This window comes from Rattus norvegicus, chromosome 3 (assembly GCF_021556685.1).
Source record: "Rattus norvegicus strain SHRSP/BbbUtx chromosome 3, alternate assembly SHRSP_T2T, whole genome shotgun sequence".
Lineage (NCBI taxonomy): Eukaryota > Metazoa > Chordata > Mammalia > Rodentia > Muridae > Rattus > Rattus norvegicus.
The window spans coordinates 136,615,111-136,642,737 of record NC_141536.1 but is presented as its reverse complement, the minus strand read 5'-3'; the positions used below and the strand labels follow the sequence as shown (position 1 = coordinate 136,642,737).

The window sequence follows — 27,627 nt, the reverse complement described above, 5'->3', positions numbered from 1 at the left end:
ATGGTAAGCCAAGAAGAAAGCTCTGGACAAGCAGGAAGTGGCAGATCTGAGGAACCTGAAGATGTGGTAGGTTACTTTAGAGGATAACCTGAGATGAGGAGTAGTTTTGGTATGGACAGAGATTTGATGATGATGGCTATAAGAAATAGAAAAAAGAAAAGATACGACGGGAACATTTGGATCATGTTTCTAGCCTTGCTCAGCATTATAAAGAGTGGCACCTTTTGCTTGCTAAGTATGTTAATACCTCTGGTGAAGCTCCACCATCATGTCTGAACAAATCAAGAAAATTTTCTTAGCAGAGCTCTGCTATTTCTAGATGCCTTCAGCTTGGCTTTGTGCTGAAGCCATTATACAACAATTGTTCCCCAGAAACAAACAAACAGCAGTCCATTCTACCTTCTTTTCTATTGAATAAAATGTTTTGGATGGTAGTGAATCTCTCTGAAGTCTCTAGACTTCACTCATATACATCTGTGGGAGAGTATTAGCCCAGTTGTAACAAACTCCTAAAATACATAAAATGTGTTGAAAAAGGACACCTAAGACACATTACATGTTATATGGCTGCAGGCATTTATAATATGATATTTAACTTAGGTGGGTAATTTTGATCAAAAGGAGTTTGCTTGTGTAGGGAGTCACAGGAACAGAAGAGGGATATTCATCTTCTTCTTCTATCTTCTGACATGAAGCTAAATTGAATGAAAGATTAGACGCATACAGTAGTTTCCCATCTGAAAGTTTAAAAGACAGCTCATATTAAATCTGTGGTAAAGATCCCATACTAGAATCCAAACAACTTAAGATACATGAGAAAAATCAAACTGTAAAGATAGAGATGTTTGGATGTGACAGAAGGCAGAACAGATGCTAACCTCTTACACAGAGGAATTCAAAATTGTCTGACTCAGCTTGCAGATATTAACATGAAGTGCAGAGTGGTGTAAACAACCATAGTATGATACATTTGGAAGGGCAAGTGTTGTAAACAGAAAAGTGGATTTGAGGGACACTGAATAGAGTGTGATGCAATAGCCATGTTTAATGAAGATTACATAGAGAAAAACAAAAATGCCATAAAGAAAACACTAATGATGTGTTAGAGAAGATGTGTCTGAAACAGAAAATAACTTTAATGATAGGTAAAAGACTATGGCAAACTCATTGGAGAATTCACGAAACATAGCTCTTACATACAGTGTACACAAAAGAGAAGGTTGTTGTGATAAATACACGTGAAAATGATTCCTTGAGAAAGCAATATGTCTGCTGGTTAATTTTACTGAAACTTGGAACAAATTAATTTTATTGGAGAGAGGGAAGTCCCAGTACAGAAAAATATCTCTTTAATAAGATCAAGCTAAATGAAAATTTGCAGGATATTTTATTTATAACAGCATGAAGAGAAAGAACTATCCCTTTGAGGATGTGCCCACAACTACCTGCAGAATCATGGATTCTATAAGAAGAAGATAAAGCAAGCCATTGGTTGCAAGTTAGAAAGCATCAACTCTCCATAGCCTATTCATAACCTCTTGTATCCATGTACCTTTACTGTTTGTGTTCCTGTTTTGCTTTTCTGACAGTGGTGGATGATACTATCAAAGTATACATCAAATAAAGCCTTTTCTCCTCAAGTCGCTTTTGATCTAGTTCATTCACCATAGCAATAGTAGCTGTAAATAAGAACATTAGTATCTGGAACATCAGCCAATATCAAAAGAAATAATTCCTGAAACACTTGATTTCAGAAAGTTTCTTGTACACAAGATCTGAATATAGAAATTGGAAGCACTTTGTTGTTATTCTCATCATTGTTATTATTGTGATTATTGTTTAGGTACACAATGACCCAAGAATAATTCAGAATACACTATAATTTTTATTATATAATACAGAGACACCCTCTGTGTAATGGATCACCATAGAAGCTGGAATTATCAAACCATTGATCAACTTCAGAATTTACCATTCCGCTGAAGAGGAGAGCAATAAGATGCTGATAGCAATATACACAGTGATAACATACAGAAGGTACTTTGTATGTTAACTAGTGTACCAGCCTTGACTACCTGCTCTGCACATGCATTTGAAGAAAAGGGAGCCTAAGAAAGTAGTATATCTTGGCCTAGTATTTCTGTCAAAATTACCACTGTGACACTATAGGAAACAACGCACTGACAATATCCACTGCAATAGCTTTCACAACTTGGCTTGCAGGTCATGTCTGGGTGTTGTTGACTGATGGGATAAATATGGCACTCTTGTGGGTTCTAATACTTCTTCAGACTAACTTCTCTTACTTTGCCGTTGAGAATAGTATATTGATTCTAAAGGAACAGTTTGAAATTACAAAGAAATCATGTAAAATGTTATTACCTTGGATATTAAAGTTTATAATTTGCTGGACATCATCAGTAATCAAAGCAGTCACTGAAAGCTACTAGGTTTATAGATAGGGCACACTCCTAATACAAGGTTACAGGTAATGAATGAAAATAATTGTTGAATTTGTTTATCTGTAAATTCCTGCCTTAAAATCAGAAACCTGTGGCTAACCAGTGGAGATTTTAATGAGATATGCCCACAAACATTTGCTCATCAAGAGCCAAGAGAATTCATTTGGTAATATATAAACTGATAATCTGCCCAGTGTAAGGATTAATAAACCAAAGAATCTTTGTACATCAAGTAGATCTTAACTGTGACTAAAGGAAAACATACACAGAAACAGTAAAAGAAGTTTTCTACGTGAAGTTCTGATGATGCAGATAGAGTTGGACAACGTCTCTCACATGATCTTACCTATGTATCAATTGCAGAATGTATTTAGAAAGACATCCAATTATGTATGATTCACAAATACAGCTATATGTCTATAAAGTCAGAAGTCTATAAACTCAGAAGCATTAGGAATTCTTCTTCAAAATAAGCCACAGACAGTGTTGTTGCTGACATTATATATTAACATTAAAATATTAACATCATTCAAGCCAGTATTAAAAGAGTTATATGCTTCAGAATTTGCAGAATACATTGAAGTATATTCTAGTACAAAACATATTCAGGAAATATCTTTTCTAGCCTTCCTGATACAATGTTACCCAAGGTCCTATGACATCTCAAGGCCCATGGGGGTTAGAACTATGACGAACTCTGAACAATGTTAAAAGAATGTTTGGACTGATATTGATAAATCCAGAAAGTAGAACACTCCTTTCTATGTTGTCTATTGAAGATTTGAGTAAGAGTTTTGAACAGTCAAAGCCTGACTCATGGAATGTCAGAAGAGAAAAATGCTAACAATAAGAAATGTTTTAGTGGCCACTGCAGTTATATTCTGGCAAAGAATACTGCTGTGTTTGTTCTGAGTACTAAGAACTTCAATGAGATTAATTGTGGGTGTGATAACTTAATTTATTTGGCAGAAAAATCCATACACAATACAAATACATCAATAACATACTTATTACTTGCCACAATTATCTTTGAGGTCTAAACTGAAAAGGGAAAAGTTGTTCAATACTAAAATATGAAATAATATGTGAAGTTTGTAGGAAATCTGCAAACCACATCTACTGTCTAATGAAGGCATATTTTAGAAAACAATTGCTCCAAGAAATCGCATATTCTGTATGGAAACATTCTGAAAATACTCAGAGATCAAGTCTCCACCAAGACAAGATTTCCAATGTTCATGATTCTCTGGCAGTTCTTGTTTTCCAAAAAGCTTCTAGGATAAAATGGGCATGTCTTAGAAAAAAGACAGCTGAGATTTAAAATAAAGATGTATGTCTTTCTTTCTCAAAGGAGCATGAGGGAAATTGTTCCAATGATCCAAACCCAAGAACAGAGATAACACTATCACTTGACAAGAGGAGTCAAGTCTCAATACACAGATGGCAACAGAATGGAAAAGCATGAATCAAGCTAGATTTAGGGATATGTAATATGTACAAATTTGGACATTTTAGAAATTTATTCTATTATTTCGGAGACAGATGAATAGGAAAACAATGGCCTGGACAACTCTCTATAGCAATGATTAATATGAGAAAGAAAGGCCAACAAATATTTCCTAAGTATGGTTAGAAGAAAACAAAGTCAGAAAGAGGAAAAGAATTGTATCCCCTCAAACTTATCACGTACATATAAAGAGTTTAACTCCTCCCCTTAAATGAGAATCCCTAACTCCAGGAAATATTTAGCAAAGCAGATAATGTAAAGACATGTATTGAGACTGTACGGATAGATAATGGAGATCCAGAGCTCAAAATTAGTACAAAAATACTGTTAATACCATAGATATCAATACAAAAAGTACAGGATTAAGATATTTGAGAGTTTGAAATATTCACCTTGTACTAGTAAATATTTAATTATCAGTTAAAATATCTTCTGACTTCACTGATGAGGTATCACCAAAAGCCCAAGTATCTGCCCTATATATCTGGGACCTAAGGAGTTATGCTTTGGAAGAACTTTAGACAATGTTGACTAAAGGGATTGGTGCTCATGAGTACTGAAATGGGAACACTTCTTATTTTTCTACCATAGATAAATTCTCAGTTGATGTGACAAGAATTACAGAACAAGATGGGACTTCCGCTACCCCAGATATAATAGCACTACAAAGGACTAGAATTTTTGATCCATGTGTCAATTGGATAGATCTAAACAATTAGGACCCTAGTCATTAAATCTAAGTCTTCAAATGTTTTCCCTAGAAACAAATTGAGATTATAAGCCATAGAGGATAGACATCCAGTTGCTGTATTTACAGAAGCATTTTAATTTGAATTTTGTATGTAACAAAGAATGGCATGCATATTTGGGAAAGTGCCCAGGATGAGAAACCAGACTATGTGCTAGGAACCCTTTAAGGAATGACATGAAAGGAAAGATTCTTTGGTTGTGGAAGGATATCGGGAGATGATGGGAAGACAGGATAGTAAAATAACATAAATCAGAGTTATATTTGGTAGGGGTATCTAACATTGCCCAGATATCTATAGTACTGAGGAGACAATTTTAATTCCCTTAGATGTAGTGTCCTCGGTTCAGCCAAAGCTTTCTGAACAAAACATGACTAAAGTATTTTGTAGTTCACATAAACCATACAACCAAAACCTATCAACAGACACACAGGGACAGCAGTACTGAAAATTAATACTGAACACCAGTACTGAATTAATAGCAGAAGCAGGATATTCTATAGATCATTAAAGATTGTTTTCATATCAACAACAAAATGAGATTCAGACAGGACAGTCCTGACTAAGAAGTTCCAGCCATCAGCACAACCAGATATTACACCAGATATTTTTTGAAAATTATCCCCCAACTGTCTTTAGAATAACTTATCACATGTTATAGATACAAATCAAATCTTCAGCCATGAAAGATGTCACTGAGTTGGCAATTCAAACCCTTTTCCTTTAGCATCATCTTTAGCAGATGGACACCATGCTAATGTGTCTTATTTTCTAGAATCCCAACAATGGAGGAGTGATCCTCTTTTTCCACATCCTTTCCAGCATCTGTTGTCACCTGACATTTTGATCTAACCATTATGTCTGGTGTGAAGTAGAATCTTACTGTTGTTTTGAATTGCATTTCCCTGATGTTGAACATTCCCTTTAATACTTTTCAGTCATTCCATATTCCTTTGCTGAGAATTCTTTGTTTAACTCTGTACTCCATTTTTATTAGTGTTATTTGATTCTCTGGTGTTTACCTTCTTTATTTTTTAGCCCACTATCAGCCCACTATTATGAATAGGTAGGGAGAGGGTAGGCAGCCTTGTCTAGTGGGATCTTAGCCCACTATCAGGTGTAGGATTGGTGAAGATATTTTCCCAATCTTTTGGTTGCCATTTTGTCCTAGAGACATTTTCCTTTGCCTAACATAAGCTTTGCAATTTTAGGAAATACCATTTCTCAATTCTGATCTTAGAACATGAGTCACTATTGTTCTCTTCAAGAACTTTTTCACCAGGGTACATGTGGTCAAGGCCCTTCCCCAATTTACTGTGTTTATTTGAGTGTATCTGTCTTATGTGGAGGTCCTAGGTCCACATATAGTTAAGAGTTGAACATGGAGATAGGGATGGACCAATGTGCATTTTTTCCATGCTGAGAGTCAGTTGAACCAGCACCATACAAAAAGTGCTATCTTTTATCCACTAGATGGATTTAGCTCTTTGTTGAAGATCAAGTGACCATAAGTTTGTGGGTTCATTTCTGGGTCTTCAAATCTATTCCAATGATCTAACAGCCTGTCTCTGTACCAGTTCTTTAAAGTTATTATCACTATTGGTCTATAATGCAGATTGAGATTGAGGATTTTGATTTCCCCAGAAGTTGTTCTACTGTTAATGATAGTTATAGCTATTCTCGCTTTTTTTTTTTTTTGGTTGTTGCTATTTTGTTATTCAAAATGAATATGCAAATTGCTCTTTCTAACACTATGAAAACTTGATTTGGAATTTTGATGGACACTGCATTGAAACTGCAGATTTTTTTTTGCCAAATGTCCATTTACAAAATATTATTCCTCCCAATCCATGAACATTGGAGATCTATCCATTTTCTGAGATCTTCTTCAATTCCTTTCTTCAGAGACTTAAAGTTTTGTCATACATATCTTTCACGTGATTGGTTAGGGTCACACCAAGGAATTTCATATTATTTATGAATACTGTGAGGGTGTCTTTTCTCTAATTTCTTTTACAGCTTGTTAATCCTTTGAGTAATGAAGGCTACACATTTTTGAGCAAATATTATATCCAGCTAATTTGCTGAAGTTGTATATTAAGCTTAAGAGGTCTCTAGTAGAACTTTTCTGAACACTTATGTATACTATCATGTCATCTGCAAATAGTGATTTTTTTTAACTCCTTCCTTTCATATTTGTGTCAGTTGACCTGAGTTCGTTCTCTGATTCCTCAGAATAGGACATCTAGTACTATGATGAATAGGTAGGGAGAGTGTAGGCAGCCTTGTCTAGTTCCTGATGTTAGTGGGATTGCTTCAAGTTTCTCTCCATTTAGTTTGATGTTGCCTTCAGGTTTGCTATATATCGCTTTTACTATGTTTAGGTATAATCCTTATTCTCCTTATATTTCCAAGACTTTTAAAATGAAGGGGTGTTGAATTTTTTCAAATGCTTTCTCAGCATCTAATGAGATGGTCATGTGTTTTTTCATTTGAATTTGTTTATATACTGGATTACTTTGATGGATTTCTGTATTTTAACATATGTGCATCCATGGGATGAAGCCTATTTCATCATGATGCATGATCATTTTGATATGTTCTTGGATTCTGTTTGTGAGAATTTTTTAAAATTTTTTTAACATATATATCTTTACTTACATTTCAAAGATTATTCCCCCTCCAGGTTTCCTGTCCAAAAGCCCCCATTCCCCCCCCCATCACCCTCCCCCATATGGGTATTTCCCCTATAAAAACCCCTTATTGCCCTACCCAATTTTCCCATGCACTAGGGGTCCAACCTTGGCAAGACCAAGGGCTTTCCCTTCCACTGGTGCCCAACAAGGCTATTCTCTGCAACATCTCTAGTTGGAGCCCTGGATCAGACCATGTATAGACTTTTGGTAATTGTTTAGTCTTTGCAAGTTCTGTTTGGTTGGCATTGTTGTTTTTATGGGGTTGCAAGCTCCTTCAACTCTTTCAATACTTCCTCTAATTCCTGCCAAGGGGGTCCTATTCTCTAATCGGTTGTTTGCTGCTAGTATTGACCTCTGTATTGGACATGCTCTGGATGTGTCTCTCAGGAGAGGCCTATATCCATTCCCTTTCCTAATGCCTTTTTTAGCTTCATCAATCTTAACTAGTTTTTTTTAAATTTTATATATATATATACATATATATATATACATATATATATATACATATATATATATATACATATATATCTCAGGCTCTGAGTGGCCATTCCATGAGTCACTGCTCTAAACTTTGCTTCCATGTCCCTTCTTATGAATATTTTCCCCCTTTTAAGAAGGATTGAGAACATCTGCATTTTGTCATCTTTCTTCTTGAGCTTCCTGTGGTCTTTAGATTGCATCTTGGGTAATTTGAACTTTTTGGATAATATTCACTTATCAATGAGTGCATACCAAGTGTGTTTTTCTGTGGTTGAGTAACCACATTCAGGATGATATTTTATAGTTCATTCCATCTGCCTATGAATTTTATTAAGTACTTTTTATTAAGTACTTTATTAAGTACTTTTTTTTAAGAATTCATAAAGGAAATTGGCCTGAAGTTATTATTTCTTTGTGTAGTTTAGGTATAATTTTAATTGTGGCTTCATAGTAGGAATATATAATGTTCCTTCTATTTCTATTCTATGGAATAGTTGGTATGAGGTATTCTATGAAGGTCTGAGAGTATTTGGCACTAAGCATACCTGGTCCTCTGCTTTTTTGTTGAGACATTCTTAATAACTGCTTCTATTACTTTCTTAGTTATGGAACTGTTTAGATGCTTTATCTGATCCTGATTTAATTTTGAAATCTCGTATCTGTGTAGAATATTGTCCATTTCATCCAGAGTTTCCAGTTTTGTTGAATATAGGCTTTTGCAGTAGGATCTGATGATTTATAAATTTCTTCAGTTTCTGTTAAATCTCCCTTTCATTTCTTATTTTGTTAATTTGGATTCCCTCTGTGAGCTCTGGTTAGTCTGGCTGAGGGTTTATCTATCTTCTTCATTTTCTCAAAGAAAAACCTTCTCATTTTGTTGTTCTTTGTATAGTCCTTTTTGCTTCTACTTGGTTTAACAGTGATTTTGATTATTTCCTGCCTTCTACTTTTCTTGGGTGTATTGGCTTCTTTTCTTCTAGAGCTTTTATATGTTCTGTCAAGCCACTAGTGTAAGCTTTCTCTATTTTTTAGAGGCACATAGAGCTATAAACTTTCCTCTTTTTAATCCTTTTATTGTGACCCATAAGTTTGGGTATGTTGTACATTCATTTGCATTAAATTCTAAAAAGTTTATAATGTCTTCCCAAAGTTATCATTGAATGTAACATTGCTCAGCTTGCATGTGATCATGAGCTTTCTGTTGTTCTTGTTGTTATTTAAAAAAAATAATTCAGTCCGTGGTGATTTGAAATGATGCATGGCATTACTTCAATCGTCTTGTATCAGTTGAAGCCTGTTTTATCACCAATTATAAGGTCAGGTTTAAAGAAGATATTATGATTTGCTGAGGAAAAAAGGATATCCTTTTCTGTTAGGATGAAAAGTGTTATAGATATCTTTTGAATCCATTTGTTTCATAACTTTTGTTAGTTTCTCTATGTCTCTGTTTAGATTCTCATTCCGCGATCAGTCCATTGCAGGGAATGGTGTGTTGAAGTCTCAAACTATTTTTTGCCCTTACAATGTGTACAATGTGTGCTTTGAACTTTATTAAGATTTCTATTGTGATTATAGATGCCCTTTCATCTGAAACATAAATATTCAGTATTAAGAGTTTATCTTAGAGGATTTTTCCTCTAATGATATGAATATGAAGTGTCCTTCCTTATCTTTTATGATAACTTTGATAGAAAGTATATTTTATTGAATATTAGAATGGCTACTCCTGCTTGTGTCTTGGGACTACTTGCTAGGAAAATTGTTCTCCTGCCTTTTACTCTGAATAGCGTCTGTCTTTGTCACTGAGGTGTGTTTTATCTATGCATCAAAATGTTGCATCAAAATATCTCATTAAATATCCGGACAGTTAATCTATGTCTTTTTTTATGAAATTGAGTCCATTTATGTTCAGGGATATTATTAAATAGAGATTGTTGTCTCCGGTTATGTGTGTTGTTAGAAGCGGAATTATGTTTGTGTGGCTCACTTCTTTTGGGTATGTTGCAAGATTATTCTCTGGATTTTCCTAGAATGTAGTTTCCCACCTGGTGTCAGAGTTTTCCATCTATTATTCTTTGTAGAGCCGGATTTGTGGATAGATATTGAGCAAATTTGGTTTTCTCTTAGAATATTTTGATTTCTCCATCTATGTTAGTTGAGAGTTTTTCTGGACATAGTAGCCTGGGCTGGCTTTTGTCTTCTCTTGGGGTCTGCATGACATCTGCCCAGGAACTTCTGACTTTCATAATCTCCGCTGAGATGTCTGGTGTAATTCTGTTAGGTCTGCCTTCATATGTTACTTGACGTTATTCCTTACTGCTTTTAATATGTTTCTTTGTTTTGTGCATTCGCTGTTTTGATTATTATGTGAAGGGAGGAATTTCTTTTCTGGTCCAATCTATTTGGAGTGCTGTTGGTATCTTGTATGTCTGTGGGCATCTTTCTTTAGGTTAGGGAAGTTTTTTTCCTATAATTTTGTTAAGGATACTTCCTGGTCCTTCTTAATGTGTCCTGAATTTCCTGCATGTTTTGGGTTAGTTATTGCAATTTACATTATCTTTGATGGTAATGTCAATGTTTTCTAAGGTATATTCTGCCCCTGAGCTTCTGTCTTCTATCTTGAATTCTGTTGCTGATGTTTGCACCTATGTCTCCTGATCTCTTTCCTAGGTTTTATATATCCAGGGTTGTCTCCTTTGTGTTTTCTTTATTGTTTCTATTATTATTTTAAATCCTGTATGGTATTGTTCAATTCCTTCACCAGCTTGGTTGCTTTCCTATCATTTCTTAAAGGATTTTTGTGTTTCCTTTAAGGACTTCTACTAGTTCACCTGTGTTGTCCTGTATATCTTTATGAGAGTTATTTATGCCCTACTTAAAGTCCTCTATCTTCTTCATGAGATATGATTTTTAAATACAAATCTTGCTTTTCTGGTGCGTTGGGATATCCAATATTTGCTCTGGTGGGAGAACTGTGTTCTGATGTTCCCAAGTAGTGTTGATTTCTGTTCTTTATGGTACTACACACGCCTCTTGCCATCTGGTTATCTCTGCTGTTAGCTGGTCTTGCTATCTCTTAATATAGCTTGACACTCATGTAAGCCTCTATTTTAGCACTCCTGGAGACTGACTATTTCCACTGAGATCTGGGTATAGAGAGCTGTGTCACAATGTCAGATCTGGGCCCAGGCAGAAACCAAAAGTATCCTGTCCAAGACTGTTGTTTGGTGCCTCTGTCCAAATGTCTCCAGTCTGATTCCCCTAGGCCCAGAAAGGGGGGGGGGGCAAAAGTGGTGGTTTGACGTGTGCTCTCAGGATTATCATCATTTCAGAGTCCAGCTCTCTCCCCAGCGGAGATGTGTAACAAGGTCAGCTCTGAGAGAAACCACAATGTGGAGGGAACATTTCCCAGACTGCTTTACAATTCCTATGTTCTGAGGTATCCAGGATGGTCCCTCAGAGCAGAAGTGGTGGTCTTACTTCTGATCTAACCTTTGTCAGTGCTCCTGGACCAGCTTTCAGCTCCAGGCACAGGCAGAAACCAGAGAAAACCTGTTCCTGATTGTTCCTAGGTTCCAACATCCAAACTGCTTCTGGCTGGTTCCTCTTGGGCCAGTAATGTGAACAGAAGTGGTCATCACCCCTGTGCACTTCTTAGAGTCCATCTCTCTCCCCCAAGAAATCTGAGTATAGTGACCTGTGGGGCAAGGTCAGTTCCAAATTTTACCTACTTGAATGTATCATCTTGTGCATACAAAGAGTTTGTATACTCCCCTTAAATGTGTATCAATACCAGGAAATATTTAGAAATCACACAACTTAAAGACAACTATTAAGACTGTAAGTATGGATAATGCACATTTAGTGCTTTATCTGACATAAAAAATTAGTACTAAAATACTATCAATGCTATAAATATGAATACAAAAATACAGGACTAAGAGATTTGAGAGTTTGAAATATTCATCATTAATTAGTAAATATTAAGTATAATTGTTTCACTTAAAATATCTTCTGACTTCCCTGATGAGGTATTACAAAAGCCCAATTATCTTTCCTTTGTATCTGGGTCCTGAGGGGTTAGGCTGTGGAAGAACTCTAGGCAAGGTTGACTAAAGAGATTGGCACTCATGAATACTGAATGGGAACATTACATTTTCTATGATAGACAAACTCTCAGTTTATTTGACAAGAAAATTTGGACAGAGCAAGTTGGTACTTCCTACTGCTCCTGATATAATAGTAGTGTGAGGGACTGAAATTTTTGATCCAGGTGTCAAGGGGTTAGATCTGAAAAATCAGGACCACATGTCTTAATTCCAAGCCTTCAATTTTTTCCCTACAAATAATGTGAAGTTATAAGCCTTTGAGGATGATCAAGTCCTCTGTTTACAGAAGCATTTTAATGTGAACTTTGCATGTAGGAAAGAAAGGCAAGGGTATTTGGGAAAGGCACAATCTGAGAAACCAGAATACATGTTAGGAGTCCTCTATGGAGTGAAATGAAAGGAAGGATTCTTTGGAATGGAGATGATGGGGAGACAGGAAATAAAAATAATAGAAACCGGCATATATTTGGTAGGTGTAGCTAGCATTACCTAGAAAACTATAGTACAGAGCAGACAGTTTTAATTGCCTTACATGTATTGTCCTCTATTCTGCAAAGTTCCAGATTCAGTTCTGAGGAAGTCATGACTAAAGTATATTATAGATCCTTGCCATTTTTTATATTTCTTGCTCTGATCCTGAACATAAACCATACAACTAAAATTTATCAATAGACACCTTTGAACAACAGTACTTGGAAAACACTTAATTAATAAGAGAATCAGGATATTCTATAGATCATAGGAGATGGTAGCAATATCTACAGCAAAATGAGATTCAGACAGGACAGTCCTGAATCAGAAGTTCCAGCCATAGGCACAACCAAATATTACATCATAAACTTAACTTTTTCTGAAAGTTAACTCCCAATTGACATTGGAATAAATGATGTTACGTGATAGATACAATTCCAAGCCTGGGATGAAGAAGAGGTCGCTAAGTTTGCAATTCAAATCTTTTATCTTTACCATCATTTTTAGCCCATGGGCACATGGTCTTATTTTCTAGACAAAAGCATCTTATTGTCTAAAAACTCCTTCTTTAACCAGAGCATTGTCTTTTCTACTTTGGTTGCTGTCTCATAACTCGAGGGTCTATGGACTTCACTCTTGTCTTTGGGACACAATCACACTTGTAACTATACACAAACAAAGAAAGCCTGAAAAGGAGGGGGATTAAGACATCTCCCTGGTTGTCTGCCTCTTGCTAAGTCTAAGGTATGCAGTGTAAGCTGATAAGGCTCTCCAGAGAAAGCTTATTTAAGGAAAAAGTATCACCTTTTCTTATGACAAAGAGCCAGGATCTATGAACCTCAGACTTACAGTTAAATTGATTCAAATGAAAGATTACATGTCATCACTAACTTTGAATATGTTGTTCCAAAGAGACTAAGTTTGAGAAAGAAAACGTATTATAACTGTGAAAAATATCCCATTCAAAGACATAAAAATTAAAAGAAATATAAATTGCTGAAGAAAGAAAGTTTGATGTGACAGAGGAAAAACCTCAGGTCTAACTTCAATACACAGAGATAAAAGTTTTCTGAATCAGCCTGTAGATAGTTACCTGAATGGTGGACTAGTACGAGGAAAGGTGATAAGAGGGATCTACTGATTACTTGACTGAATATCAAAGAAACTCAATTTGAAAGAACAAGTGTAATAAAAGCACATGAAGAGAAGCAAGAGAGAAAAATTAATTGAATGCGACGAAATAAAGTCAATGAATGTTAATACAGATTAAAAGGCAAATACAACAATATTATTTAAAAAGCATCAATCTAGAGGGAGAGACGAACCATGTAAATACAGTAAATTTCCTTATTTAATGATGCCATGCAAAAATTTGTAGAACATAGATAGACCTATGCACTGTATTTAAGATAGAATGGTCATATGCGAAAAAAATCTACATTTTCTGGTGTTCTAATTCACTGTATTTTAACTTGAAATAGAATAAAATCGATAGAGAAAGGCTAGCTTACCTTTCAGGAGTAATCAATAAGATTGGGCTGTTTTCTTGGATTCAGTTTGCAAGATTTTATTGAGTATTTTTTGCATGGGTACTCATAAAGGGAATTTGTCTGAAGTTCTCTTTCTGTGTTGGGTCTTTCTTTGGTTTAACTATAAGCGTAATTGTGGCTTTAACGAAGGAATTGGGTGGTGATTCTTCTGTTTCTATTTTATGTAATAGTTTGGGCAATATTGGTATGAGGTCTTCCAGAAAGTCTATGAGAATTCTGCCCTAAACCCATCTGGCCCTGTGCTTTCTTGGGTCAGAAGATTTTAAGAAGTGCTTATATTTCTTTAGGAATTATCGGACAGCCTAGATAATTTATCTAATCCTGATTTAACTTTGGAAACTGGAATCTGTCTAGAAAATTACCATTTCATCCATATTTTCCAGTTTGGTGATTATAGGGTTTTGTAGTACAATTTGATGGTTTTCTGAATTTCCTCAGATTGTGTTGTTATGTCTCCCTCTTCGTTTCTGATTTTATTAAATTGGATACACACTCTGTGCCTTTTGGTTAGGCTGACTAAGGGTTTATCTATATTGTCGATTTTCTCAAAGAACCAGCTACTGGGTTTGTTGATTATTTAGATATTACTTTTTGTTTCTACTTGGTTGTTGTCTGCCATGAATTTGATTAATTCCTGCCTTCTACTCCTCTTGGGTGTATTGGTTTCTATTTGTGCTAGAGCTTTTAGGTGTACTGTTAAACTGCTAATGTTTGCTTGCTCATTTTCCTTTTTGAAGGCACTCAGACCTATGAGTTTTTCTCTTAGCACTGCTTTCATCATGTCCCATAAGTTTGGGTATGTTGTTTCTTCCTGTCCATTAATTTCCAAAACGTCTTTTATTTCTTTCATTATTTCTTCCCTGACCAAATTATCATTGAGTAGATCTTTGTTCAACTTCCATGTATATGAGGGCTTTCTGTCATTTTTGTTGTTTTTGAAAAGCAGCCTTAGTCCGTGGTGATCTCACAGTGTGAATGTAATCGTTAGAATCTTCCTGTATCTGTTGAGTCCTGTTTTGTGTCCAATTTTATGGACTATTTTAGAGAAGGTACCATGACGTACTGAGAAAAGGTATTTTCCTTTAGGATGAAGTGTTCTATAGATATCTGTTAAATACATTTGGTTCATCATCTCTTAGTTTCTATATGTTTCCATTTAGCCTCCATGATCTGACCATTGATGAGAGTAGTATATTGAAGTCTCCCTCTATTATGGTGTAAGGTACAATGGGTGCTAAGAGCTTTATTAAGGTTTCCTTTATGAATGTAGGTGACCTTGCATTTGGAACATATTCAAGACTGAGAGTTCAACCTGGTGGAATTTTTTGATGAATATGAAATGTCATTCATTTTCTTTTGGTTGAACCTCAATTTTATTTGATATTAGAATGGATACACTAGCTTGTTTCTTTGAACCATTTCTGTGGAAATTGGTTTTCCAGTCTTTTACTCTGAGTTAGTACCTCTCTTTGTGTTTGAGGTTGTTTCCTGTATGCAGCAAAATGCTGGGTCTTTTTACATACCATGTATGGTAGTCGATATCTTTTTCTTGGGGAATTGGGTTGATTGATCTTAAGAAATATTAAGGAATAGTTATTGTTCCTTCCTGTTATTTTCCTTGTTAGAGGTAGAATTATGTTTGTGTGACTCTCTTCTTTTGGTTTTCTTGCAAGAAGATTACTTTCCTGCTTCTTCTAGTGTGTAGTTTTCCTCACTGTGTTGGAGTTTTCCATCTATTATATTTTGTGGGCTGGATTTGAAGAATGTTATGGTGACAATTTGCTTTACTCTTGGATTATCTTGGTTTCTCCATCAAGGTTATTTGAGAGTTTTGCTAGACATAGTAGCCTGTGCTGGCATTTGCCTTCTCTTAGCATCTGGATGACATCTGCCTAGGATTTTCTGGCTCTCATAGCCACTGTGAGAAGTCTGGTGTAATTCTTATAGGTCTGCCTTTGTACGTTAATTTACTGTCATCCCTTACTGTTTAAATATCTTTCTTTGTTTTGTGCATTTAGGGTTTTGACCATTTTGTGATGTGAGGAATTTATTTTTTGTTCCTATTTGAAGTTCTGTATGCCTTGTTGGGCACCAATGTGAGGAGAAGCCCTTGGTCCTGCCAGGGCTGTATTCCCCAATGTAGGGGAATGTCAGGATTGGGAGGCTGGAAGGGACTGGGGTTTTCAAAAGCAGGAATAACCTCATAGAAGAAGTGGGATGGAAGATGAGAGGGGGGACAAGGGGACTATGGATGGCAAACCAAGAAAGGGAATAACATTTGAAATAGATATCAAAATTTGAATAAAAATATTTTTTAAAAAATCCAAAAAAGAAAAACAGTATCTATGGAAAAGCATCAAGAAAGGAAGAAAGAAAGAAAGAAAGAAAGAAAGAAAGAAAGAAAGAAGGAAGGAAAGACAGGCACAGAGTTATTTTAAAAAGAAAAGGAAACACCAAAAGATGTTTTGCAATGACTCGATGACCAATCAGATGTAAAGTGTTTGTCTTCCACTCCTTTTTTTTTTTTTATTAACTTGAGTATTTCTTATATACATTTCGAGTGTTATTCGCTTTCCCGGTTTCCGGGCAAACATCCCCCTCCTCCCTCCCCTTCCTTATGGGTGTTCCCCTCCCCACCCTCCCCCCATTGCCGCCCTCCCCCCAACAGTCTAGTTCACTGGGGGTTCAGTCTTAGCAGGACCCAGGGCTTCACCTTCCACTGGTGCTCTTACTACGATATTCATTGTTACCTATGAGGTCAGAGTCCACGGTCAGTCCATGTATAGTCTTTAGGTAGTGGCTTAGTCCCTGGAAGCTCTGGTTGCTTGGCATTGTTGTACATGTGGGGTCTTGAGCCCCTTCAAGCTCTTCCAGTTCGTTCTCTGATTCCTTCAACGGGGGTCCTATTCTCAGTTCAGTGTTTGCTGCTGGCATTCGCCTCTGTATTTGCTGTATTCTGGCTGTGTCTCTCAGGAGCGATCTACATCCGGCTCCTGTCGGTCTGCACTTCTTTGCTTCATCGATCTTGTCTATATGGGTGGCTGTATATGTATGGGCCACATGTGGGGCAGGCTCTGAATAGGTGTTCTTTCAGTCTCTGTTTTAATCTTTGCCTCTCTATTCCCTGCCAAGGGTATTCTTGTTCCCCTTTTAAAGAAGGAGTGAAGCATTCACAATTTGATCATCCGTCTTGAGTTTCATTTGTTCTAGGCATCTAGGGTAATTCAAGCATTTGGGCTAATAGCCACGTATCAATGAGTGCATACCATGTATGTCTTTCTGTGATTGGGTTAGCTCACTCAGGATGATATTTTCCAGTTCCAACCATTTGCCTACGAATTTCATAAACTCGTTGTTTTTGATAGCTGAGTAATAATCCATTGTGTAGATGTACCACATTTTCTGTATCCATTCCTCTGTTGAAGGGGATCTGGGTCTTTTCCAGCTTCTGGCTATTATAAATAAGGCTGTGATGAACATAGTGGAGCACGTGTCTTTTTTATATGTTGGGGCATCTTTTGGGTATATGCCCAAGAGAGGTATAGCTGGATCCTCAGGCAGTTCAATGTCCAATTGTCTGAGGATCCTCCAGACTGATTTCCAGAATGGTTGTACCAGTCTGCAACCCCACCAACAATGGAGGAATTGTTCCTCTTTCTCCGCATCCTCACCAGCATTTGCTGTCACCTGAGTTTTTGATCTTAGCCATTCTAACTGGCATGAGGTGAAATCTCAGGGTTGTTTTAATTTGCATTTCCCTTATGACTAAAGATGTTGAACATTTCTTTAGGTTTTTTTCAGAAATTCGGCATTCCTCAGCTGTAAATTCTTTGTTTAGCTATGAACCCCATTTTTTAATAGGGTGATTTGTCACCTTGTGGTCTAACTTCTTGAGTTCTTTGTATAAGGCCTCTATCTGTTGTAGGTTGGTAAAGATCTTTTCCCAATCTGTTGGTTGCCGTTCTGTCCTAACCACAGTGTCCTTTGCCTTACAGAAGCTTTGCAGTTTTATGAGATCCCATTTGTCGATTCTTGATCTTAGAGCATAAGCCATTGGTGTTTTGTTTAGGAAATTTTTTCCAGTGCCCATGTGTTCCAGATGCTTCCCTAGTTTTTCTTCTATTAGTTTGAGTGTGTCTGGTTTGATGTGGAGGTCCTTGATCCACTTGGACTTAAGCTTTGTACAGGGTGATAAGCATGGATCGATCTGCATTCTTCTACATGTTGCCCTCCAGTTGAACCAGCACCATTTGCTGAAAATGCTATCTTTTTTCCATTGGATGGTTTTGGCTCCTTTGTCAAAAATCAAGTGACCATAGGTGTGTGGGTTCATTTCTGGGTCTTCAATTCTATTCCATTGGTCTATCTGTCTGTCTCTGTACCAATACCATGCAGTTTTTATCACTATTGCTCTGTAATACTGCTTGAGTTCAGGGATAGTGATTCCCCCTGAAGTCCTTTTATTGTTGAGGATAGCTTTAGCTATCCTGGGTTTTTTGTTATTCCAGATGAATTTGCAAATTGTTCTGTCTAACTCTTTGAAGAATTGGATTGGTATTTTGATGGGGATTGCATTGAATCTGTAGATTGCTTTTGGTAAAATGGCCATTTTTACTATATTAATCCTGCCAATCCATGAGCATGGGAGATCTTTCCATCTTCTGAGGTCTTCTTCAATTTCTTTCCTCAGTGTCTTGAAGTTCTTATTGTACAGATCTTTTACTTGCTTGGTTAAAGTCACACCGAGGTACTTTATATTATTTGGGTCTATTATGAAGGGTGTCGTTTCCCTAATTTCTTTCTCGGCTTGTTTCTCTTTTGTATAGAGGAAGGCAACTGATTTATTTGAGTTAATTTTATACACAGCCACTTTGCTGAAGTTGTTTATCAGCTTTAGTAGTTCTCTGGTGGAACTTTTGGGATCACTTAAATATACTATCATATCATCTGCAAATAGTGATATTTTGACCTCTTCTTTTCCGATCTGTATCCCTTTGATCTTTTTTCGTTGTCTGATTGCTCTGGCTAGAACTTCAAGAACTATATTGAATAAGTAGGGAGAGAGTGGGCAGCCTTGTCTAGTCCCTGATTTTAGTGGGATTGCTTCAAGTTTCTCTCCATTTAGTTTAATGTTAGCAACTGGTTTGCTGTATATGGCTTTTACTATGTTTAGGTATGGGCTTTAATTCCTATTCTTTCCAGGACTTTTATCATGAAGGGGTGTTGAATTTTGTCAAATGCTTTCTCAGCATCTAATGAAGTGATCATGTGGTTTTGTTCTTTCAGTTTGTTTATATAATGAATCACGTTGATGGTTTTTCCGTATATTAAACCATCCCTGCATGCCTGGGATGAAGCCTACTTGATCATGGTGGATGATTGTCTTGATGTGCTCTTGGATTCGGTTTGCTAGAATTTTATTGAGTATTTTTGCGTCGATATTCATAAGGGAAATTGGTCTGAAGTTCTCTTTCTTTGTTGGGTCTTTGTGAGGTTTAGGTATAAGAGTAATTGTGGCTTCATAGAAGGAATTCGGTAATGCTCCATCTGTTTCAATTTTGTGGAATAGATTGGATAATATTGGTATGAGGTCTTCTATGAAGGTCTGATAGAATTCTGCACTAAACCCGTGTGGACCTGGGCTCTTTTTGGTTGGGAGACCTTTAATGACTGTTTCTATTTCCTTAGGAGTTATGGGGTTGTTTAACTGGTTTATCTGTTCCTGATTTAACTTCGGTACCTGGTATCTGTCTAGGAAATTGTCCATTTCCTGCAGATTTTCAAGTTTTGTTGAATATAGGCTTTTATAGTAATATCTGATGATTTTTTGAATTTCCTCTGAATCTGTAGTTATGTCTCCCTTTTCATTTCTGATTTTGTTAATTTGGACACACTCTCTGTGTCTTCTCATTAGTCTGGCTAAGGGTTTATCTATCTTGTTGATTTTCTCAAAGAAGCAACTTTTGGTTCTGTTGATTCTTCCTATGGTCGTTTTTGTTTCTTCTTGGTTGATTTCAGCTCTGAGTTTGATTATTTCCTGCCTTCTACTCCTCCTGGGTGTATTTGCTTCTTTTTGTTCTAGAGCTTTTAGGTGTGCTGTCAAGCTGGTGACATATGCTCTCTCCTGTTTCTTTCTGTAGACACTCAGAGCTATGAGTTTTCCTCGTAGCACAGCTTTCATTGTGTCCCATAAGTTTGGGTATGTTGTACCTTCATTTTCATTAAATTCTAAAGTCTTTAATGTCTTTCTTTATTTCTTCCTTGACCAGGTTATCATTGAGTAGAGCATTGTTCAATTTCCACGTATATGTGGGCATTCTTCCCTTATTGTTATTGAAGACCAGTTTTAGGCTGTGGTGGTCCGATAGCACGCATGGGATTATTTCTATCTTTCTGTACCTGTTGAGGCCCGTTTTTGGACCAATTATATGGTCAATTTTGGAGAAAGTACCATGAGGAGCTGAGAAGAAGGTATATCCTTTTGCTTTAGGATAGAATGTTCTATAAATATCTGTTAAGTCCATTTGGCTCATGACTTCTCTTAGTCTGTCTACGTCTCTGTTTAATTTCTGTTTCCATGATCTGTCCATTGATGAGAGTGGGGTGTTGAAATCTCCTACTATTATTGTGTGGGGTGCAATGTGTGTTTTGAGCTTTAGTAAGGTTTCTTTTACGTATGTAGGTGCCCTTGTATTTGGGGCATATATATTTAGGATTGAGAGTTCATGTTTGTGGATTTTTCCTTTGATGAATATGAAGTGTCCTTCCTTATCTTTTTTGATGACTTTTAGTTGAAAATTGATTTTATTTGATATTAGAATGGCTACTCCAGCTTGCTTCTTCTGACCATTTGCTTGGAAATTTGTTTTCCAACCTTTCACTCTGAGGTAGTGTCTGTCTTTCTCTCTGAGGTGTGTTTCCTGTAGGCAGCAGAATGCAGGGTCCTCTTTGCGTATCCAGTTTGTTAATCTATGTCTTTTTATTGGGGAGTTGAGGCCATTGATGTTGAGAGATATTAAGGAATAGTGATTATTGCTTCCTGTTATATTCATATTTGGATGTGTGGTTATGTTTGTGTGCTTTTCTTCTCATTGTTTTGTTGCCAAGACGATTAGTTTCCTGCTTCTTCTAGGGTATAGCCTACCTCCTTATGTTCGGCTTTACCATTTATTATCCTTTGTAGTGCTGGATTTGTAGAAAGATATTGTGTAAATTTGGTTTTGTCATGGAATATCTTGGTTTCTCCATCTATGTTAATTGAGAGTTTTGCAGGATACAGTAACCTGGGCTGGCATTTGTGTTCTCTTAGGGGCTGTATGACATCAGTCCAGGATCTTCTGGCCTTCATAGTTTCTGGAGAAAAGTCTGGTGTGATTCTGATGGGTCTTCCTTTATATGTTACTTGACCTTTTTCCCCTTACTGCTTTTAATATTCTTTCTTTATTTTGTGCGTTTGGTGTTTTGACTATTATGTGATGGGAGGTGTTTCTTTTCTGGTCCAATCTATTTGGAGTTCTGTAGGCTTCTTGTATGCCTATGGGTATCTCTTTTTTTAGGTTAGGGAAGTTTTCTTCTATGATTTTGTTGAAGATATTTACTGGTCCTTTGAGCTGGGAGTCTTCACTCTTTTCTATACCTATTATCCTTAGGTTTGATCTTCTCATTGGGTCCTGGATTTCCTGTATGTTTTGGACCAGTAGCTTTTTCCACTTTACATTATCTTTGACAGTTGAGTCAATGATTTCTATGGAATCTTCTGCGCCTGAGATTCTCTCTTCCATCTCTTGTATTCTGTTGGTGAAGTTCGTATCTACAGCTCCTTGTCACTTCTTTTGGTTTTCTATATCCAGGGTTGTTTCCATGTGTTCTTTCTTGATTGCTTCTATTTCCATTTTTAATTCCTTCAGCTGTTTGATTGTGTTTTCCTGGAATTCTTTCAGGGATTTTTGTGACTCCTCTCTATGGGCTTCTACTTGTTTATTTATGATTTCCTGGAATTCTTACAGGGATTTTTGAGATTCCTCTCTGTAGGCTTCTACTTGTTCTCTAGGGGAGTTCTTCATGTCTTTCTTGAAGTCCTCCAGCGTCATGATCAAATATGATTTTGAAACTAGATCTTGCTTTTCTGGTGTGTTTGGATATTCCATGTTTGTTTTGATGGGAGAACTGGGCTCCGATGGTGCCATGTAGTCTTGGTTTCTGTTGCTTGGGTTCCTGTGCTTCTCACAATCAGATTATCTCTAGTGTTGCTTTGTTCTGCTATTTCTGACAGTGGCTAGACTGTCCTATAAGCCTGTGTGTCAGGAGTGCTGTAGACCTGTTTTCCTGTTTTCTTTTAGCCTGTTATGGGGACAGAGTGTTCTGCTTTCGGGCGTGTAGTTTTTCCTCTCTACAGGTCTTCAGCTGTTCCTGTGGGCCTGTGTCTTGAGTTCACCAGGCAGGCCACTTGCAGCAGAAAAGTTGGTCTTACCTGTGGTCCCAAGGCTCAATTTTGCTCGCGGGATACTGCCCACGAGCTCTCTGCAGCGGCAGCAACCAAGAAGATCTGCGCTGACGTTTCTGGGAGCTTCAGTGCACCAGGGTTCCAGATGGAGTTTGGTGTTTTCCTCTGGAATCAGCAATGTGTGCAGTGTGCAGTTTCTTCTGGCTTCCCAGGCGTGTCTGCCTCTCTGAAGGTTTAGCTCTCCCTCCCACGGGATTTGGGTGCAGAGAACTGTTTATCCGGTCTGTTCCTTCAGGTTCTGGCGGCGGTGTCTCAGGCGCAGGGGTCCTGCCGCTCCTGGGCCCTCCCCTATGGGAACCCAGAGGCCTTATACAGTTTCCTCTTGGGCCAGGGATGTGGGCAGTTGTGGGCAGTTTTGGTGTTCTCTTCTGCTCTGCAGCCTCAGGAGTGCCCACCTGACCAGGCGGTGAGGTCTCTCTCCCATGGGGTCTGGGAGCAGAGAGCTGCTGCGGGCCGGGATCCACGGGTGTGGGACTCCTGGTAAACACAGGGAGTGCCCGGTCCTAGAGGAATTCTGCCTCTGTGTGTCCTGAGTTCACCAGTGTCTTCCACTCTTGAGTGTGTATTTTGATACCTTTATGAAATTAGACAAGAGTCAAAAAAAAGTATCTACATATATTTGGGGTCTACAACACTTCAAATTTGTCAATACCCAGACCTTAAAAATAATAATTATGGACCCTAGTCACTGAGGTGATGCAGAGGACTCAGCTGCCTCTCCCTCAAACCCCCTGCTTCCCAACACTAAGCCCCACCCCTAAACCCCCACCCCAACCTGCCTTCTCCCACAGCTGCCTTCAGCAGGTAATTTCCACAAAGGAAAGGAATCATATTGTAGGTCTGCTATACAGAACCTCCCCTCTTTAAACCCGTTTGATGATGCAAGTAAGGGTGATGATCTGTTTCCTGCTGGAACTGAGGATTATTTCCTTATAAGAATTCAACAGAGAAACAGGAAGACCCTTACAATGGTCCAAGGGTTCACTGATGATTACAATAAAAAGAAACTAGTTAAACAACCTCACCAAACTGTCAGGGTATAAAATTGATGCAAACAAATCAGTAGCCTTCCTCTACTCAAAGGATAAACAGGCTGAGAAAGAAATTAGGGAAATGACATACTTCATAATAGTCCCCAATAATAAAAAATTTCAAGCGAGGGAAAGATCTGTATGACAAGAACTTAAAACAACTGAAGAAAGAAATTGAGGAAGATATCCGAAGATGGAAAAGCTTCCATGCTCATGGATAGATAGGACTAATATAGTAAAGGTGACCATTTTGCCAAAAACAATATGCAGATTCAATGCAATCCCCATCAAAAGTCTTAATCAATTCTCTATAGCGATAGAAAGAGCAATTTGCAAATTCATCTGGAATTAAAAAAAAAAACCCAGGAGAATGAATACTATCATCAATAATAAAAGGACTTCTCGAGGACTCAACATCCCTGACTTCAAGCAGTATTACAGAGCAGTCGTCATAAAAACGGTATGTTATTGGCACAGCAACAGGCAGATAGATCAGTGGAAGAGAATTGAAGACACAGAAATGAACCCACAAACCTATGGTCACTTGATCTTTGAAAAAGAAGCTAAAACCATCCAATGGGAGAAAGATAGCAGTTTCAACAAATGGTGCTGGTTAAATGAGAGTCAACATGTAGAAGATTGCAAATCTAACCGTTCTTATCACCATGTACAAAGCTTATGTCCAAGTGGATCAAGTACCTACACATCAAACCAGATACACTCAAACTAAGAGAAAAATTGGGAAAGAGTCTTGAACACGTGGGCACTGGGGAATATTTCCTGAAAAAACCACCAAGGAATTATGTTGTAAGATTAAGAATCAACAAATGGGACCTCATGAAACTGCAAAGCTTCTGTAAGGCAAAAGACACTATTATAAGGACAAAATGGCAACCAATAGATTGGGAAAAAATCTTTATCAATGCTACTACATCTGATAGACAGCTAACGTCCAAAATATACAAAGAACTCAAGAAGATAGACTCCAGAGAATCAAATAGCCCTATTAAAAATGCAGTACAGGGCTAAACAAAACATTCTCAGCTGAGCATTATCAAAGGCCAAAAGGTACCTTAAGAAACATTCAACATCCTTAGTCATCAGGGAAATGCAAATCAAATACCCTGAGATTCCACCTCACACCAGACAGAGTGGCTAGGATCAAAAACTAAGAAGACAGCAGATGCTATGGAGGATGTGGAGAAGGGGGAGCACTCCTTCATTGTTGGTGGGATTACAAACTGGTACAACCAGTCTGCCAATCATTCTGGATGTTCCTCAGAATAGGACATTTCAGTTACTCAGAACCCAGCTATACTTCTCATGGACATATTCCTAAAAGATGCTCCAATAAACAACAAAGACTCATGCTGCTCCACGATGTTCATAGTAGCATTATTTATAACAGGCAGAAGCTGGAAAGAAGCCAGATGCCATTCAACAGAGGAATTGATTAAAAATGTGGTACATCTACAAAATGGAGTACTAATTAGCAATCGAAAACAATGACATCATGAAATTCATAGACAAATGTAATGAACTAGAAAGTGCCATCCCGAGTGAGGTAAACCAATCACAGAAAAACACACATGGTATGAACCCATTGGTAAGTGGATATTAGCCCAAATGCTCCAATTACCCTAGATGCACAGAACACATGAAACTCAAGAAGGATGAACAAAATGTGAATGATTCACTCTTCTTCAAAAGGGGAACAAGAATACCCTTGGGCGGGAATAGGGAGCCAAAGTTAACAGAGGCAAAAGGAACACCCATTTAGAGTCAGCCCCACATGTGGCCCATAAATTTACAACCACCAAACTATGTAAGATGGATGAAGCAAAGAAGTACAGGCCAACAGGAACCGGATGTAGATCTCTCCTGAGAGACACAGCCAGAATACAGCAAATACATAGGCGAATGCAATCATTAAACCACTGAACTGAGAACGGGACCCCCGTTGAAGGAATCTTAGAAAGGCCTGAAAAAGCTTGAAGGGGCTTGATACTCCATATGAACAAAAATGCCAACCAACCAGAGCTTCCAGGGACTAAGCCACTACCCAAAGACTATACATGGACTGACCCTGGGCTCCAACCTCATAGGTAGCAATGAATAGCCTAGTAAGAGCACCAGTGGAAAGGGAAGCCCTTGGTCCTGCCAAGACTGAACCCCCAGTGAACGTGATTGTTGGGGGAAGATGGTAATGGGCTGAGGATGGGGAGGGGAACACACATAGATAAGGGGAGGAGAAAGGGTTAGGGGGATGTTGGCCCAGAAACCAGGAAAGGGAATAACAATTGAAATGAAAATATTGAAATACTGAAGTTAATAATGATGAAGAAAAAAAAATATCATCCTGAGTGAGGTAACTCAATCACAAAAAGTCACACTTGGTATGCAAACATTGTTAAGTGGATATTAGCCAAAAATCTCGAATTACCCAAGATGCAATCCACAGACCACAGGAAGCTCAAGAAGGAGGACAAAAATACGGATGATCATACTCCTTAGAAGGGGAACAAATTATCCATGGGAGGGGTTGTGGAAGCAAAGTGTAGAGCAGTGACAGAAGGAATGGCCATTCAAACCTACCCCACATGTGGACCATATATTTACAGCCACCAAATCTAGGTACGATTGATGAAGCTAAACAGTACATGCTGAAAGGGACCGGATATAGATCTCTCCTGAGATACATTTCAAGAGCATGTCCAATGCAAAGGTAAGTACTAGCAGCACACCAGTGAACTGAGAACAGGACACCCTTCGGGAATTTAGAGGAAGTATTGAAAGAGTTGAAGGAGCTTGCAACCCCATAAAAACCACAATGCCAATACACCAGAGCTTCCAGGGACTAAACAACTACAGAAAGACTATACATGGACTGACCCAGGGCTCCAACTTTATATTTAGCAGAGAATAGCCTTGTTGGGACATCAGGCGAAGGGGAAGCCATAGGTCCTGTCAAGGTGGGAACCCCAGTGCAGGGGAATATGAGGGTGAGGGCAATAAGGACAATGTATAGAGTGAATATCTCTATGGGTGAGGGGGAGTGGAGGAGAAGAGGGCTGTGGACAGGAAACTCAGACAGGGAATAACATTTGAAATATAAGAAAAGAAATATATCTAATAAAAAATTTAAAGAAAGAAACTAGTGAAGGCATCTAAGAAGAAATTTGCTGGCAATGGTACTGTAATTGAACATGCAGAATATGGAGAAATAATTCAGTTACAAGATGACCAGAACAAGAATATATGACAGTTCCTGATAGAAATTGGACTGGCTAAGGACAATCAGCTGAAGATTTATGGATTTTAAGTGCTTGTGGCTCTCTGAAGCTTAAGTGAAGATTTCCTTGCAATGAGTAGAACTTCCCTTCTGTCCCTTGTCACGAGTTTAGAAACCTCACAGCTTGTCTAATGTATTCATTTAGGGTCCACTTTTAATTTGGACTAGTATAACTCCTTCATGCAATAAACTGAAAAAAGCCAGGTCTTGAAGTCCCTCATTTACACAGGTTAAGCAGCAATCCCTGACAGTTTCTACCCTGAAAAAAAGCAATAACAGGGTTTCAGGAAAGACAAGAACTGCCCAGAGGCTGTCTGACGAAAAGTTCCTTGGGACTCCCTTGATAGAGACCCCTACCCTAGAAGAGTATCACCATTTGAACAGCTCAGTTGACCAAGAGTATGGGTAACTGCCCCAACCATGTCACAAGATGGAGTCTGTGGCCATAAAAATAACCCCTGGTGTCTGATCAGGTAGGCAGAAATCAGGAAGGGCCAACTTCCTAGAGAAGTCATGGACATTACCTCAACACTAGGGCATTCTTTTTAGGCAGATCTATACTAACGAAGGGATGATGAAACATGAAGGGTAAGATCAGCCTGATATCAGTTAAACTTACAAGGGAGCAAAAATCAAGCTGGTCCCATTGACCTTGTGGCTAACTGTAGAGACTTCAACTCAAAATGAGTTGCAGCCCAGTTCCATGTAAAGGAACAAACTGGTCTATTGGTTTACTTTTCCCTTCCAGTTTCAATGTTATGTAATGTATTTAAATTC

The 27,627-nt window shown here is 37.8% G+C and overlaps 1 pseudogene; it reads left to right on the top strand.

Moving 5' to 3' along the window:
- LOC148006556 (eukaryotic translation initiation factor 1 pseudogene) lies at positions 1-26,880 on the top strand (annotated as a pseudogene).
- Positions 26,881-27,627: the final 747 nt, after the last annotated feature.